The 14,664-nt window shown below is 35.6% G+C and overlaps 1 long non-coding RNA gene across 13 annotated transcripts; it reads right to left on the bottom strand.

The window, feature by feature from the left end:
• Positions 1-3,043: 3,043 nt before the first annotated feature.
• Positions 3,044-6,402, bottom strand: LOC147499431 (uncharacterized). 13 transcript variants are annotated; one of them, XR_015195869.1, is made up of 7 exons: positions 6,168-6,402; positions 5,088-5,204; positions 3,881-4,868; positions 3,717-3,786; positions 3,522-3,592; positions 3,329-3,406; positions 3,044-3,239 (listed from the first exon to the last, which is right to left on the bottom strand). It is a non-coding gene; the product is annotated as an uncharacterized LOC147499431 (long non-coding RNA). The 13 variants fall into 13 exon arrangements; XR_015195871.1 differs by having other exon boundaries at positions 5,167-5,204; positions 6,168-6,401; XR_015195868.1 differs by having other exon boundaries at positions 3,881-4,045; positions 4,729-4,868; positions 5,088-6,394.
• Positions 6,403-14,664: the final 8,262 nt, after the last annotated feature.

The following is a 14,664-nucleotide window of genomic DNA, read 5'->3' as shown; positions in this document are numbered from 1 at the left end:
CGAAATCTACAAAATTCCAATTAAAAGTTAGATGAATTTATGGGAGACCAAAACAATGTGGAAAACATCAACTTCAAAAATAGAAAAAAGGTATGTTGATTACAACTAATTTCAATACAACTTTAGCAATTTAAAATGTATCCCTGATAATTTTGAATAGCATGTTTAAGTTTTGTTTGATGTAATTCAAATTGTGAAATTGTGAAAGGACAAATGGTTTTTTTTTATAAGACAATTGTATTATTTGATTGCAGTACATCTTTGAGCAATACACACACTCTTTGCCTGATGAGTTAGGGCATGAAATCGGGTCGGGTAGACCCAAATCCGACCCAACCCGATTACCGAATACATTGGGTTCAGGTCGATTTTCATATCCGTTTATGTATTCGGGTTGGATTCGGATTGGGTATGTCGGGTTCGGGTTTGGATTCATATATAATTTTTGGGCTTTTTTTGAATTTTTAGTGTTATCCGATCGGGTTAGTCAGGTTCGGGTCGGGTTCGGATATTAAATTTCGGATATAATCGGGTTCGGATACTGTGAAATTATTCGGATTCGGATATAGCCATATCCGACCCGACTCGATCCCTACCCTAGATGAGTGGCCTCGATTGACGCACACACCTACAGCTTGTGCATAGTAGATTTTCATATTATTTATTTGTGGAAAAAATTGGCCTTTATAAATGAAAGGATAAAAATGAGAAATAAGAAGTTTTAAAAACAGTTAATACACCCAAAAAGTGACGTGTTGCTAAAATTAGAGTAAAATCAAAAGATAATATTGGTATTTTTCTAGACAAAAAGCACGCTAAAGAAAGTGTGTGGAGCCCAATTTCTTGCATATTTATCTATGATTTCGTCTTTGCTCAAATCATCTTCAGACGGTTTCAGACAAATATTCCAGTACATACAATCATGGTCAAGCAACTCTTCAGGTCTAATAATCAGATATCTTTGTTCGGTTTCAAGCCAGAAATAAGTCGGAAGCATAGGATCACGATCAGGATCCCAAGTTGAAGAGTAATGACGAGTCCCAAGAGCTGGAGTGGAAGGAAATTTGGGACGAAAAGAAGATGTTGATGATGAACGATAGGAGATGGAGGCGAGACAAGTAAACAAGATTGTTGCTGGTTTGGGAATTAGGAGGAGAGTTCGAGCAAACCCCGCCATCGCCTTAGCTCTGAGACCTTGTATAACAACAACCTATAGCTTTATTGGGTTCTGAGTAGGGCTGGCAATGGGTCGGGTAAGAACTGATACCCGATCCGGTCCGAACCAATAAAAACGGGTCGGGGACAGGTAGTTATAGAGGTGATAAAAGGGCCGGGCCGGACTAGCCCACCCCTCAAACCATAAAAGCCCTCATGATTGAGGACCGGGTCAGCCCGCCCCTATTTTGTATTGAGGGCCGGGTTGAGTAGGGTCAAGCATGAAAACTCAAGCCCTTAACCCGCCTCTCAACCCTCATTTTTTAGGGCCAAATGAGGGCCGGGTCGAGCCCGATGTAATCATACTTTACTAGTTTACTTCTTTTTTTTTTTGTAATTTTTTTATTGATTTTTGTCATATTTTGATTATGTATATCAATTTTAACTAAGTATACAAAACTAATTCTTATGCCTTTAGAAAAAAAAAAAAAAAAGAAAAAAAAGATAGAGATGGTTGAAGAGATGATATTCTTAAAACATCTACATTTTTCATACTTAACTGTGTTGTTAGGTTGGATTTGCTTTTATGTATGATTTATATACCTATCATTAAATCAATTACTAAAAACGCATATGTTATGTTATGTTCTAATCTATCCCTATTGAAAACTAATTTAGTGATTTGTTTTTTTTATACAACTTAGATAATTAGAATATAATACATAAATATAATGTAAAATAACAAGAAAACGTATGAGGGCCAATTGAGGGCTAGTGAGGGCTTAATGAGGGTCGGGCTCATGCCTTAGAACCTAGGCCATAGTCCGCCCCTTATAAGCATGAGGGTCGGGCTGGCCCGCCCCTCAAATCTGTGAGGGCCAACTTTTGAGGGCATGAGGGCCAAATTATCACCCCTAGGTAGTTAGCATATTGGATCGGGTTTGGGTCTTGAAAACCATAACCAGACTCTTATTGGATTGGTTCTGGATTAACTATGTACCGAACCGTTATAGGCCTTATCCAATTAAAATTTTAGTCTTATTCTTCTTAATTTTCCTCCACCATATATGTATAGACCCCCACTTTGTGGCTCATTAAGCCCACGAATCCAACCCAAATCAATTAAGCCCAAGGGCTTAATCCTAGCTACACCCAATAACTGGTCTATTTATGAATATGTCTAGATTCATTATTGGAGAATATAAGGATAGAGGTTCAAAGAGATAAGAATTATTTTGACACAAACAAACACAGTCCTCGTAGGAATCAATCTCTTCATTCATATAAAAACTATTTGTTCTCATAATGTGATGAAACTTGATCCACTACAAGAGATCAGGCTTTTAGCAACGCTTCAAAGTGTAGCAAAAGCTAGCCAAACCGTAGCAAATGCTCTTTTGCCACGCTTTCAGTAACGTTGCAGATAATGGCGAAACAAAAGATAATAGGCAACGCTCAAAGCGTTGCTGATGCTCTTACTTTTTACCACAAGCAGTAGTGTTGCTAAAAGTTGTAAAAACGTAGCAAAAACTATTTTCCAATTCTCTTTCAAAAAACATATAATTATTAAAAAAAAAAATCAGCCACGGCATAAGCGTAGCAAAAGGGACATTGGCCACACTTTTCATACGTTGCAAATAGTATTGCATCTGCAACGCTTGTAGGCGTAGTAGGAAATTGACTTGCTTTCAGGTTCTATTCAATTTTGGCAATGCCTTGAATCGTGGCTAAAAATTAGGAGTCTGCTAGCTATTCATTTGATTGTTTGCCACACTTTTTAGTGTAGCAAAAGCTTGAACACTTCTATTTTTGTTTCACAAGTGACCTGTTTCTTGTTTTCATATTTGGTACGAAAATTATATCAAAGAAGATATCAAATCATCAAACATCACATCCAACAAAATATTTTCATAAGTTAAACAAAAATATATTACAAACTTGTTCAAATTTAAATACAGAAGTATCATTCAAAGTACATCATGCATATAATATATATCGATCGCTTCATCCAAAATGTAATATGCTTGTATTCCCCAACTTATCACGCTCCAAGTTTTACTCGCAAAATCCACTGCTCCTAAGAACTGCAAGAAAGAAAATAAGTAAAAGTCAGTACATGAAATAACAAATGAATATGATAGGGCTCCAACAAAAATGGATACAAAGACTTCACCTTCTCAGAGAAGCAATAAACTCTTGCCTAGTCATATATATGCTTCATCTACTCAATTTCTCTTTTGTAATTGTTCAGCTACAACCACACATGGAAATCACAATCCTTGGTGAGAGAGCACTAGAGGAACACTTAGCAACTAATCAAACTACAACACTGAACAATATTATATTACTTTTAAAGAAAAACATACAGGAAAAATCGTTGTGGTAGAGGTTCCCTAGTACTTAAGTGCAACCAAATCATATGCCTTTCCTGCCTTCTCTTCTTTGTCATACCCGCCAAGACAAATTATCATACAATCATTATAGTTATATAAGACTCGGTACAAAGCATAAGAAGAAGGATCTATATGTAGGAAAGTAGCTAGGTAATTATTGTAACTTACCCAAATAGACTGCAACCAATAATAAGCGACGTTTAATTAAGCAACCGTGAAGGATGCATACATTAACAGGCTTAATTAACAACACAAAACATACAATTAGTAAGACAACAAAAGTATATTTGAATGCCTAAATAAACAATGGTAGCTAGCTCATAACGATATACCTTGTCGTTCTTTCCTTGATTGTCCTTCCCTTCTCCTAGTATTATCCCACAGATGAGCTTCATATCTTTCAGTCCACCTATGCCTACAGACTGAATTTTCTAAGGTTTCTTGGGCAGCAGTGGTGCCAAGTGCCAACAATGGAGATATTTACAGGACGAAGAGTACTGCAGTTTGATAAGTACTAATACTCAAATTGTATAATCTAATGACTAAGATGATCTAAGTCAATGTTCAATTCTAAAATAAATAAATAGAAAATGATAGTAATCTAAGTCGATATTGATACATGAAAAAAATATGAGAAACCATGGTAGTAAATATATGTTATAGAATACCAAGTCAGTAAATGCTATAGTCATCTAAGTCAATATTCGTACACGATAAACAATAACAATGGGAGTAATCTAATTCAATATTAGGAATATCAAGTAGAACAATTCAAACTACCACAAAAAAATTATCCAATCATATGGTATTACTACATCAACAAGCAAGCGTAAAACTTATAATGTGTTCCTAAGTTATGAAAGAACATCACTTGAGATGTGTTCCTAACCATCACTTAGTTCAAATTACTGGGCTTGAGCGTAACCTGTCCAAAACTCAAAATATAGAGCTGAAACTTCTTGCTGACGTATTAAAAACCTCATGCTTTGATGATTCTTGGGAAGAAATATATGTTTGATCCATTTAAAAGGTGGTTGGTGGCCCACAGATCAAGTGATGAGCATTGAGGGACATATAAGGTAAGGATTATTAAGAAGGGATATAATACTAGACCGTAAGTGTATCCCCATTCATCTATGTAATGCTCACTGTAAATGAAGTGATAGAAATTAAGGAGTACATTCTAAGAACATGCGTACTGGAAGGGACAAAATTGAAGGCTCCCAGATTCTCCAAACGAAGAGGACCTTCTGGGTTAAGTTTGCATTTCTCCATATGGCTTAAGCACTTAGCCAGTTATGCACCTTGTTACGCAGCAGCCTAACAAGTCCAAAAGATGCAGTCTCATTAGCCCAAAATTTGACAGTCAAACAATATAGTATAAACAGGTAATGAAACACAATTACTTGTACTGAAAAAATCAGCACTTAACATGAAGTAGAACCCACTAACTTTAATTATAACGTAAATCAATTATTGAGTAAAGTCTTTAGCATGCTCCTAACATGGTGGAAATAAAGGGGGGAGGAAGACACCTACCTCAAACTTTGAGCAACCCAAGCTATAAAGAACAAAACGACTCCAACTTAAGGGTAATTGTGCAACATACTCAAAATACCTGGTAAGCTTGGCAGATTGCTCACTGAAGAAACCCATCTAAGCATTTTAAGTACCCAAGAATGATTCAACAACTCAACCAAAGATGAATCAAATGACAATCAAGAGAATATGTTAGTAATTAGAACATGTACAATATAATCGTGTCGCAATGTCAGCGATAGTGCATCCAATCTTCATAGAACTATTTCACATTATTTCAAACTAGTTTTAGTGATCGTGCATCCAATCTTCATATATGATGCATTATTTCAAGCCATTTTTAGAAAGCATAAACAACAAGTCTTAGCACCAAAATACATTTCAAAACCAAAAAGAACAAACACAGCCTAAAGTTTAATTAGTACAAGAGAAAACATAAAACTGAATAGTTGTTTCCTTTAGCTGATTCAACTACTAACATGCGCCGAACAATACCAAGTCCATGTAAACAACATAAAAAATAATATAATTAAATATTAGTGTCTAAATAAAATATTACCATGGATTGCTAGCGTTGAAGAAGAAAAATAGTGAGGTGGCAGTAAAAAGTTTAATAGCATAGATAGACAAACAACGACACCTTGCATCTCTTTCTTTTTCACAATTACAATACATACAAAATTGTAGTCCAACCTAAAAATTAGTACAAAGTATACAAAAGATGAGCTTTTGAAGAAAAACAAATCAATTAGACGCGTTTAAAACAAAACAAATCCCCACAAGAAAAATAACAATCAAACCACAAATAGCCTTGTAATTAAAGTTAAGAAAAAAAGTAAAGGAATTGTCGATCAACCACAATCAAAACCCCAAATTTGCTACTTGAAATCAAAACCCAATTCCAATTCCTGAATTGAAACCCCCACAAGTTAAATCAAATCCCCACAGTGTAAACAAAACAAAATTCATCTTACAACTACCAGTAAACCATTGATCTGTCACCATTCTAGAGAATCCGAACAACAACGAGAGAAATGGGGAAATGTAGACAACAAAGAGAAAGAGAGATACTTCACTTACCGAGAGAGAGAGAGAGATAAAAGGTGAAAAATGTGCGCATCGCGGGCGTCAGAGTGCTTGGGTTTTGATTTCAGGAGAGAGAGAGGATCGGTGTTGGAGGCAAAAAAAAGGGTTTCTTTTTTCTGGTGGACTTGTACAATAGGGTTTGTTTTAGGGCTTTGCTTTCGGTTTGTTTGTTTGTTTTTCATATTTCATGAAAATGTGGGCGGGTGATTCTAATTTTTCGTGAAAATATGGGAGTGTCACTGAAAAAGCAGCGCCAAGTATAGGGCGCGGATAATTGGGACACTTGGTGTAGCCAGCTGTAGCAAATATTGACTGGTGTTTGCTACACTGGCAAGCGTGGGTGATGGCATTTAAATGATGGAAATAATCTTTTCTTCCAAGTATCAGCAACGCTTTCAAGCGTAGCAAGAGAAAATGAGTATTTGCTATGCTCAAAAGCGTAGTTGATGACAATTAATGGATTATAAAAATAATTTTTGTTTTTTTCAAAATGTAAAATAACTTTAGCAACGCCAATAAGTGTTGCCAAAACTAGCAAATAATTTGTAAGTCTATAAAAGATTAGCAACACTACAAAGCATAGCAAAAGGTTAACATTTGCTACAAATATTGGGCGTAGCAAAAAAAATAGTAATAAAAAGTCTCATTTTTGTAGTGATCCCTAGAGAATAGATCTTGGGTACGTAGGCAGTCATTATCTTGGTTCAGTTTCATCTCCCCCAACATCAAATTCCTCTGTTTCTTAGTGCATTCTTTACCATTGCTCTCATTGTGTTGAAGCATGTTACTGTCGAAACAATATATTTCTATTACCGCAACATTGCAATATTTAAAGTTCCAAAATAAGATATGCAAAATACATATATAATATTACGATATGTTTTTTACATAATAAAAAGATGGTTTCTACCTAAAGGAAAATCCTCCCTTACAAATTTGGATTTTAAATCATTCATTATGCCTTTTGGATTTGTGTACCTATTATACAATTTGGCAAGATCCTATTTTGAAACAGAAAAAAAAAAATCATTGGCTTATCAAATTATCTATCGAGCCCTGAAAAGATTCAACAGGGTAGGCGGATCGACTAATCAAGTTTCCTCATTCTGACCTTCTACTTCCAGTGAACAAAGACCTTATACAGGGTCCCCACAATAACTAATTGTGCTATGAAATTAAGATAATTTTCATACCAAAAGAGTCTTTTTACAATTTTTGGAAATTCCTTTCTTTTCTAGAAACCTTTTTTTTTTTTTTTTTTTTTTTTCATTTCTTGGTTTGGTGTAAAAATAGAATATGTGGTATAAAAAATGGATAATTTATTCCCTTTTTTAACCAAAAATGATCTTATCTTGGAGATTTTGTAATGCTTACTCTCAAACTCTTCGTTTATACAGTGGTGATATTCTTTGTTTCTCTTTTCATCTTCGAATTCCTATCTAATGATCCAGGTCGTAATCCTAGACGTGAGGAATAAAAAAAATAAGAGATCTTTCGTTGCTTGATTTCTAAACCACTTTCTTAGTGGCTTTCCAATGGTCAAGCCCTGGATTGCTTTGATATCTGCCTAGCATGCCAACTGCAAAACTAATGTTTGGCCTAGTGCAAACCTGTGCATACATCAAACTCCCTACAAGAGAAGCATAAGGGATATCTTTCATTTGTTCTCATTCCAATTCATTCTTGGGACATTAACTTAAGCTTAACTTATCCCCCTTATGAATTGGAACAATATTTGGATCGCACATTGACATGTTAAATCTTTCCAAAACTTTGTTAATGCAAGCCTTCTGAGACAATCCCAACAATCCACGTGATCTATCACGAAATATTTCTATTCCTATCACATAGGATGCCTCACCCATATCTTTCATTTCAAAGTTTTTTTTGTGTGTATTTGGGGGGGGGGGGGGGACCCAATTTGGCCATCTAGTGGGGGGGAAATCCTAATTGGCTCATCTAGTGGGGGGTAATACTAGTTAACCCCTAAAATAAATCATTGGAGATTTTCTTAACTCTTCAATTTCAGTACCTGCATGCATGGGAGAAAACTAATGTAGTCAAGTTATTGATCAAATGTTTTTTATCAAGAAAAGCTCCACCATGATAAAAATGTGTTCGATTACAAAAGAATTAAAATGTTTGACTGCTTAATTAATGATTCCAATCTCTTTAATTATAGAAATTTACACTACAAATGTTTAAAAATTGGGTGTCTTGTGAATGTAGTAATCATCTTGAAGAAAAATATTGATGGGTAGACAACATCTTCTTCAACAGTACGCAAAACAACTAAATAAACTACATGATCCCATATAAAAGTTCCACGCCAATTGAAATTAACAATACTAGGCGGAATTGCATAAAATACCTCGTTGAGCAGAAGTGAAATTGGTGATGAAACATTTAACAATAGCGAAAGAAACCGCGAGTGGAGCCTTTTCCGACTGACAGTTGCTTCGAAAAATTCTAGAAATGGGGATTTGTACGTTTATATAATCAAAATGCTTAAGATGAAGTTCGATGGTTTCCCTTAAACACAAAAAAAAAAAAATTTTGATTATATAAAAAACATAACCAACCAACAACATCACAAAGCAATCAAAGGCTATTGTCTCAGCATCTTCCAATCTTTCTTCACTTGTCAAGGTTAAATGAAATTCTTTTAGCCTTTTAAAACGTAGGTCCATTCGAAAACATCTAAGCATATACAAAGTGCAGTTACATCGAAAGAAAGTACGGAAAATATATATTATGGCTTTTTAAGCAAAACAAAGTCTATTTTGGAAGGAAATAAACTAAAGTGAAAGAATCAAAAACATCACGCTCAAGAAAACAAATGCTGAGAGGAATGTAAACATTACCAACATGTTGCTAGACAATTCCTTGTTCACTACTCATTACACATGCAATGCATCTAAAATCACAATGTTTGAAGAAGCAATATTTTCATTTAGGCACTATTACAAACAATATTCCAAGAGATATTGATGAGTAACTTACATAAATATGTACATGAAAGGTGATCTTCCATTTGATATGTGTTCATGCACTATCAAAGACAGAAATTGAGAAAACGGAAATAATGAAAGGAGAGGAGAAAGCACGAAAAGAGAAATAACCGAGGAGGGAAAAAAAATGCCAAATGTGATTTAGATTATTGGGAGAAGAAAAGAAGAAACCTTTTCAGTGGAGAAGGGAGAGCTCTTTCAGAACTAAATGCTTCAATTGATGCTTTGTTGCCTTTCAGTTCCAAACTTTCATTGGGTATTAAGTTCGTAGGTGAACGTTTTGTTTTTGAACATCCGTAAGTTTTGGTCTACAAATAAACATCAATAAAATTATACCAAAATGGAGGACCACATGTGGAGTTAAATTGATGCTTAGGGTTTGCGGAGAGAGAGAGAGAGAGAGAGAGAAGAGAGACGCATTTTTAAGAATTGGCAGAGATATCTCGGACAAAGCAAACATAAGGTTTCGGAGAAGACGAACGTAGGGAAAAGACGGAGTAAACCCAAAAGATAGTTGATCTTAGCACTTTTCAGTGTTTTTAGAAATTTACTTACTACATGCTAAAACTCAATATTTCCTTACTCACTGTTTTTTTTTTCTATTTTTTCTAGTTCGAGTAGGGATTTCGTTCCACTCCTAAGACAAGAATCTAAACGATCACAACTGAAATCTACACCTTGGAGAATTAAGTGAGAAGGATTTGATAGATAGATTTTTGCTACACAAGTTATCTAAAAATTGTAAGTTTGTTTTATAGTTAAATGAAAGAGAGAGAAAGATAAGGAAGGATTAATCCTACTCATGCAAAGCCTAGCTACAAGTCTTTTAGAAACAGGTCACTACCATCTCAAATCCCTAACACAATATACCTATCTCTAAACATATCATACTAGCATGTGGAATTGAAATGATATTTCATCTCTGAAATATTATTCCAACTCCTAGTTCTATTTTACAACAATTGATCAGATATTTGTCAATCTCTGTCATTTTGGGACAGGATGAAAAATAGAACCTAAGTCTTTAAGTAGTGATTTCTGGAATTCTAAATTTGTAGCTTGATCCTCACATGAGCATCATTAACCCTCCCCTTGGGAGAGTTTTAGCTCATGATCCTAGGATTGAATTAAACTACAAGAAGATATGTGAAATGAAAGAGAAAGAGAATTAAACAAGAAACTACAACCTGTTTACCTAAATGAAAAAGAGTTTATTAAAAAACTAGAGAGAGTTCCCCATTAACAAGTTACAAGTTTTTTTTTTCTTCACACTAAAAACTAAAACTAAAAGTAAAGACATGGAAGTAAATGAAAAGTAAAAGTCAAGGAAGTAAAAGCTAGCCAACTCCCCAAAAACAGCCCCCATTTACATAAGAGAGCATTTTTCTCTTCTCCCACGTGAAACACTCTCATCTCATTTATTTTTCTCTTATCCACAACTAACCCCCATTTGACACCTTTCATTTTTTTTAGACATTCATCACCTAAATACAACCAACTTATTAACTTCATGCAAGGTGTCAAATTTGCATGAATTATTTGCACCTTTGTCTTGACTTGCATGATGACTCATCAAATCTTGTGGGGCCGCCTAGTGGGTCCATGTGCAGTGTCCAGTGGTAGTCCGGTATTTTAGCATTTTTACAACTTCCCGCCTATGCATAGAGTTCGTCGCACTGATCGTCGGGGCAGCTCAATCGTCACATTCGGAGTCCTAGTTCAAGAGATATGAGCTTCGGAAGTTTGACACTTTTGTACACGTAATCCCGTTTCTGACTGGATTCTGTACTGTTTGAGTCTTTGGGCTTTAGTCCGAATTTTGTTGGGCTTCACGTGGGCTTAATCAGAAAGCTTCTGTATACTCCCTATTTCGTGCTTAAATGTTAGCTTTATCATCATTTTTATGTTAGTTGTTCCAACCTGCAAAAGCACAAAAATGCGATTATTAAACACATAATTAAACAAATTGCTATGTCTCTATGGGGTATAATATCACAGTTTTGGGTCCTTATCACACTACCCTCAAACAGCATTTTGCTTGTCCTCAAGCAAAGAAGAGACATTAAAATAGATAAGTGGCCAAAAGTGTGTAGTCCAAACTAATTCTCGTTTCGCAGAGTGCGTTTGCATTGACCGTATGCAACAAGGCCTTAAACCACTAGGAATTCTCTAGTGGACGAGTTATAGCCTCGTGAGAGTTTTCCAGAGAAGATACTCACAAACTTCATTTATACTACAACGACTTAGTAACAAAATCTTGTTTCCTAAATTAATCTCAGATATCTATACATCTCCTTAGCGGGGAAAGAGGATTAGTTCCCTTGAAACTCAAGTTAATATGCATACAATAATTAAAACATCTACATACAGTGAACTTTACATACAGTGAACATGCATACAGTGAACTTTACATTGAAATGTACAAGTAGGGCCGTTTCTAGATCCTTTAGAGAGCTTCTCTAAATGGGTTCTCATAGGTATGTGTCGAAACACAAATTCGCTCATAATTTTTCCACTCAGGTTTTGCTAACTCCAGTGTGCATTGACATACTTTTCCTCACATCTTAATGACAACAAAGGAGCCGAGGTCAATTGATCACAACTACTACTTAATATCACACCATCCTACTCATAATTGAGCTAGAGGTCTTTATTAGGTATTGTGGGGCTTAGGTGATGGTGTAGAAGAAAATGGAAATGGATAATCAAAAATGACAAGTATGAGATAATAGGGTCTTCAAGATATGTACACTAGAGAAATCTTTGTCTTATTTTCCTGCTTCTACCTGAGTTTCCTACTTTGCTCTTAAGCCTTTGTATTTTTTTTTTTACCAAGGCTTAAGAACATGATTCTATTTTTTCTTTCCTGAAGCAAGTAACTGACTTTTATTTGGGACAAGTTTTTCTCTTTATTTTTCTACATTTCATCCTATTTCTCATACTCCTCATTTGGGTAAGTTTAATTTATTTAGGGTTACTAGACGGGTAAGGGATTTTTGGTGCAAATGAAAGGTTTGATGAAAGGTCCAGTGGAGTGACTAGCGGTAGAATTTGTAACAAATATGAATTTTTGGCTATGTTGATCCAAACACGGCCTAAATTTTCGCCTAGGGTTCGGATGGTGATCAAGTAAGTAGATGCGTGATTTTCTCTACTCGGAACACTACTCCTTTGTGTCATTACTCACATATCACACATATCGAGGATTTTTGTTAGAGTCTCATAGGATTGGTAGTTTAAGTAAACTAACCGTGGGTTCCAGAAACTTACTGCTATGTACAATCGATGATACTCAGTGCATGAATACTCATGAAAAGATGTTAGAACTATTGCGTACGTATTATCTTAAGTTTCTTAAAAACAAACCCTAATTCGAATGCTAATGTGAGATTTCTAGACAATTTTCATCATTGAAAAGGAAACAAGACTTTGTCACTAAGTACATTTACTAACAAGAAAGTAGAACTATATACAGCCTACAAGTTGCCTAATTTTTGCTACAGGTTTAAAGCACCCCCAAACTGAATGATGCTTAGTCCTCGAAGTATCAATAGATAAAGAAAGGAATTACCTGAGAACTGTGAGCAAAATTAGGGTTGGATTGCTGGAACACAAAGTTTGGATAACCTAATATATTATACATAAATAAACAAAGAAAAATAGTAGCACACGAAACATAACTATTTACAGTTAGATATATGTACAATGGCATGCTCAAATTTACCATCCAGCAGGATGTGTTGGTCTGGTGTCCTCTAAAATAAAATGCATTTTCTTAGCATCGCGCCAAAAGATAATAGTCCGCCAAATTTCTGCCCATTCTTTGTCTCGATTTGTTCAAATGTGTCATCATTTTTCATCCTTCGGTTGTAACAACGAACATGCCTCGTGCACCGGCGGGGCGTTTCCATTGCCTAAACCTTAATGAGCGAATGATTTTGTTTGTTGGGCACATAGAATCTACCTTGACCGATCATGAAGCGTAGCTGGCTGTGGGAAATGTGTCTTCATGATTCGGCAAGCGGTTACAGGTAAAAGTATATACTGATCCTGAAGAGTGGGAGCTCATTTCAGATTGGAGATAACACAACCTAAGATATCAAATAATGTATGACTTTGAGCCAGTGCATTAAATACCACGTAGGCAGCCTCATTGGCCGTAGAAAAGTGTCAATCTCCCATGATGTTCAGGTGTATAAACAACATCGCAGTCCCCATGTTCATGGTCATGCTTGCTAATGGAATGGTGATGTCGCGCCATGGCACATGGTCATCTCCTTCTCGTGTAATCCCAAGACCATCACCGTAAGCTTCGCGAAAAACATGCCAATGAAAGGAACAGTAAGAATTGTGGTAAATGTAATGTCATGATGTGGCCGGTTCGTGATATGGAAGATCCAAAGTTAGGGCAAGCTGTTGTTCAAAAAAAATATGTCGGGTGTCACCAACTAGGATTGTGAAGCCGTCTAAGTAGAAGCCATGCGCATGGTTAAATGCTGGTGTGTCTTCCATATTAGCATAAAAGTATGCAGCCAAACTCGGAGAATAAGTTTGGTCAGGTTGAAGAACTAGGGAAGACCACCCAATGTTAGTGATGTAGTCACGGAAGAGATGACCATAAGTATTGGAATCCATCATAGACTGAAAGGATTGCTCAGGGATGAGTTTTGGAGATGTCATGTTTGATGAAGATGTCATGTTGGATGAAGTAAAGAAATGGGTAAGGATAAAGGCGAACTGGAAGAAAATAGACCCTCCTGTAATGACATTGAAAATCACATGTTAAAATTGTTTTTGTCACAATGTGAATTATGACAATGCTAGTAGGCATTTCTTACAAAAAAAGACACAAAGATAACAACAAAATTCATAATACGACGATAAATGTAATAATATATTCAATCATTTATTTATTTACTTAGTATTATTATTATTATTATTTATTATTATTTATTTATTTATTATTTTTTTAAAGGAAAATACGGATCAATAGGATGACTATGGAGGCGCAGATCGTGCACAAGACTGTTTAGTTCATCAATTTGTTGGCTTAGCTGCAGTTGAATGTTGCCTTGGTTGACAGAGAGTGTAGATTGATTTTCCATTAAGAGATCGTGATTTTGCAAGGACTGAGAATGATTTTCCAAGATTTCCCCCTGTTGAACATCGTGCATTGCTTAACGTTCTTGGAATTCCATGAAGCTTTTGATGATGAGTTCTAGACGTGCGTGTAGTTCTCTCATGCCTTGATGAAGAAATTGAATGCCTTCCATGGGATTAAAAATGTTCTGTTTGGCATTTTCATGGAAGAAATGTTCTAAGTTTGAGCTTGGGTCATCCTGTTCCTCTGTCATAGTATCTGGAGTCCAAGAACCACCGGCACAGTCTTTGTGAAGTACAGTAACAACCACTTTTTGAAGAGGTATTATTGGAGAAACTGCTGGATAACCCCAACGCATCATAATTTTCGTGGCTAAAGT

Source organism: Coptis chinensis, chromosome 5 (genome assembly GCF_015680905.1).
Source record: "Coptis chinensis isolate HL-2020 chromosome 5, ASM1568090v1, whole genome shotgun sequence".
NCBI classification, from domain to species: domain Eukaryota; kingdom Viridiplantae; phylum Streptophyta; class Magnoliopsida; order Ranunculales; family Ranunculaceae; genus Coptis; species Coptis chinensis.
Note: the sequence above shows the minus strand (reverse complement) of the source record. Positions and strands in the feature narration are given on the sequence as shown.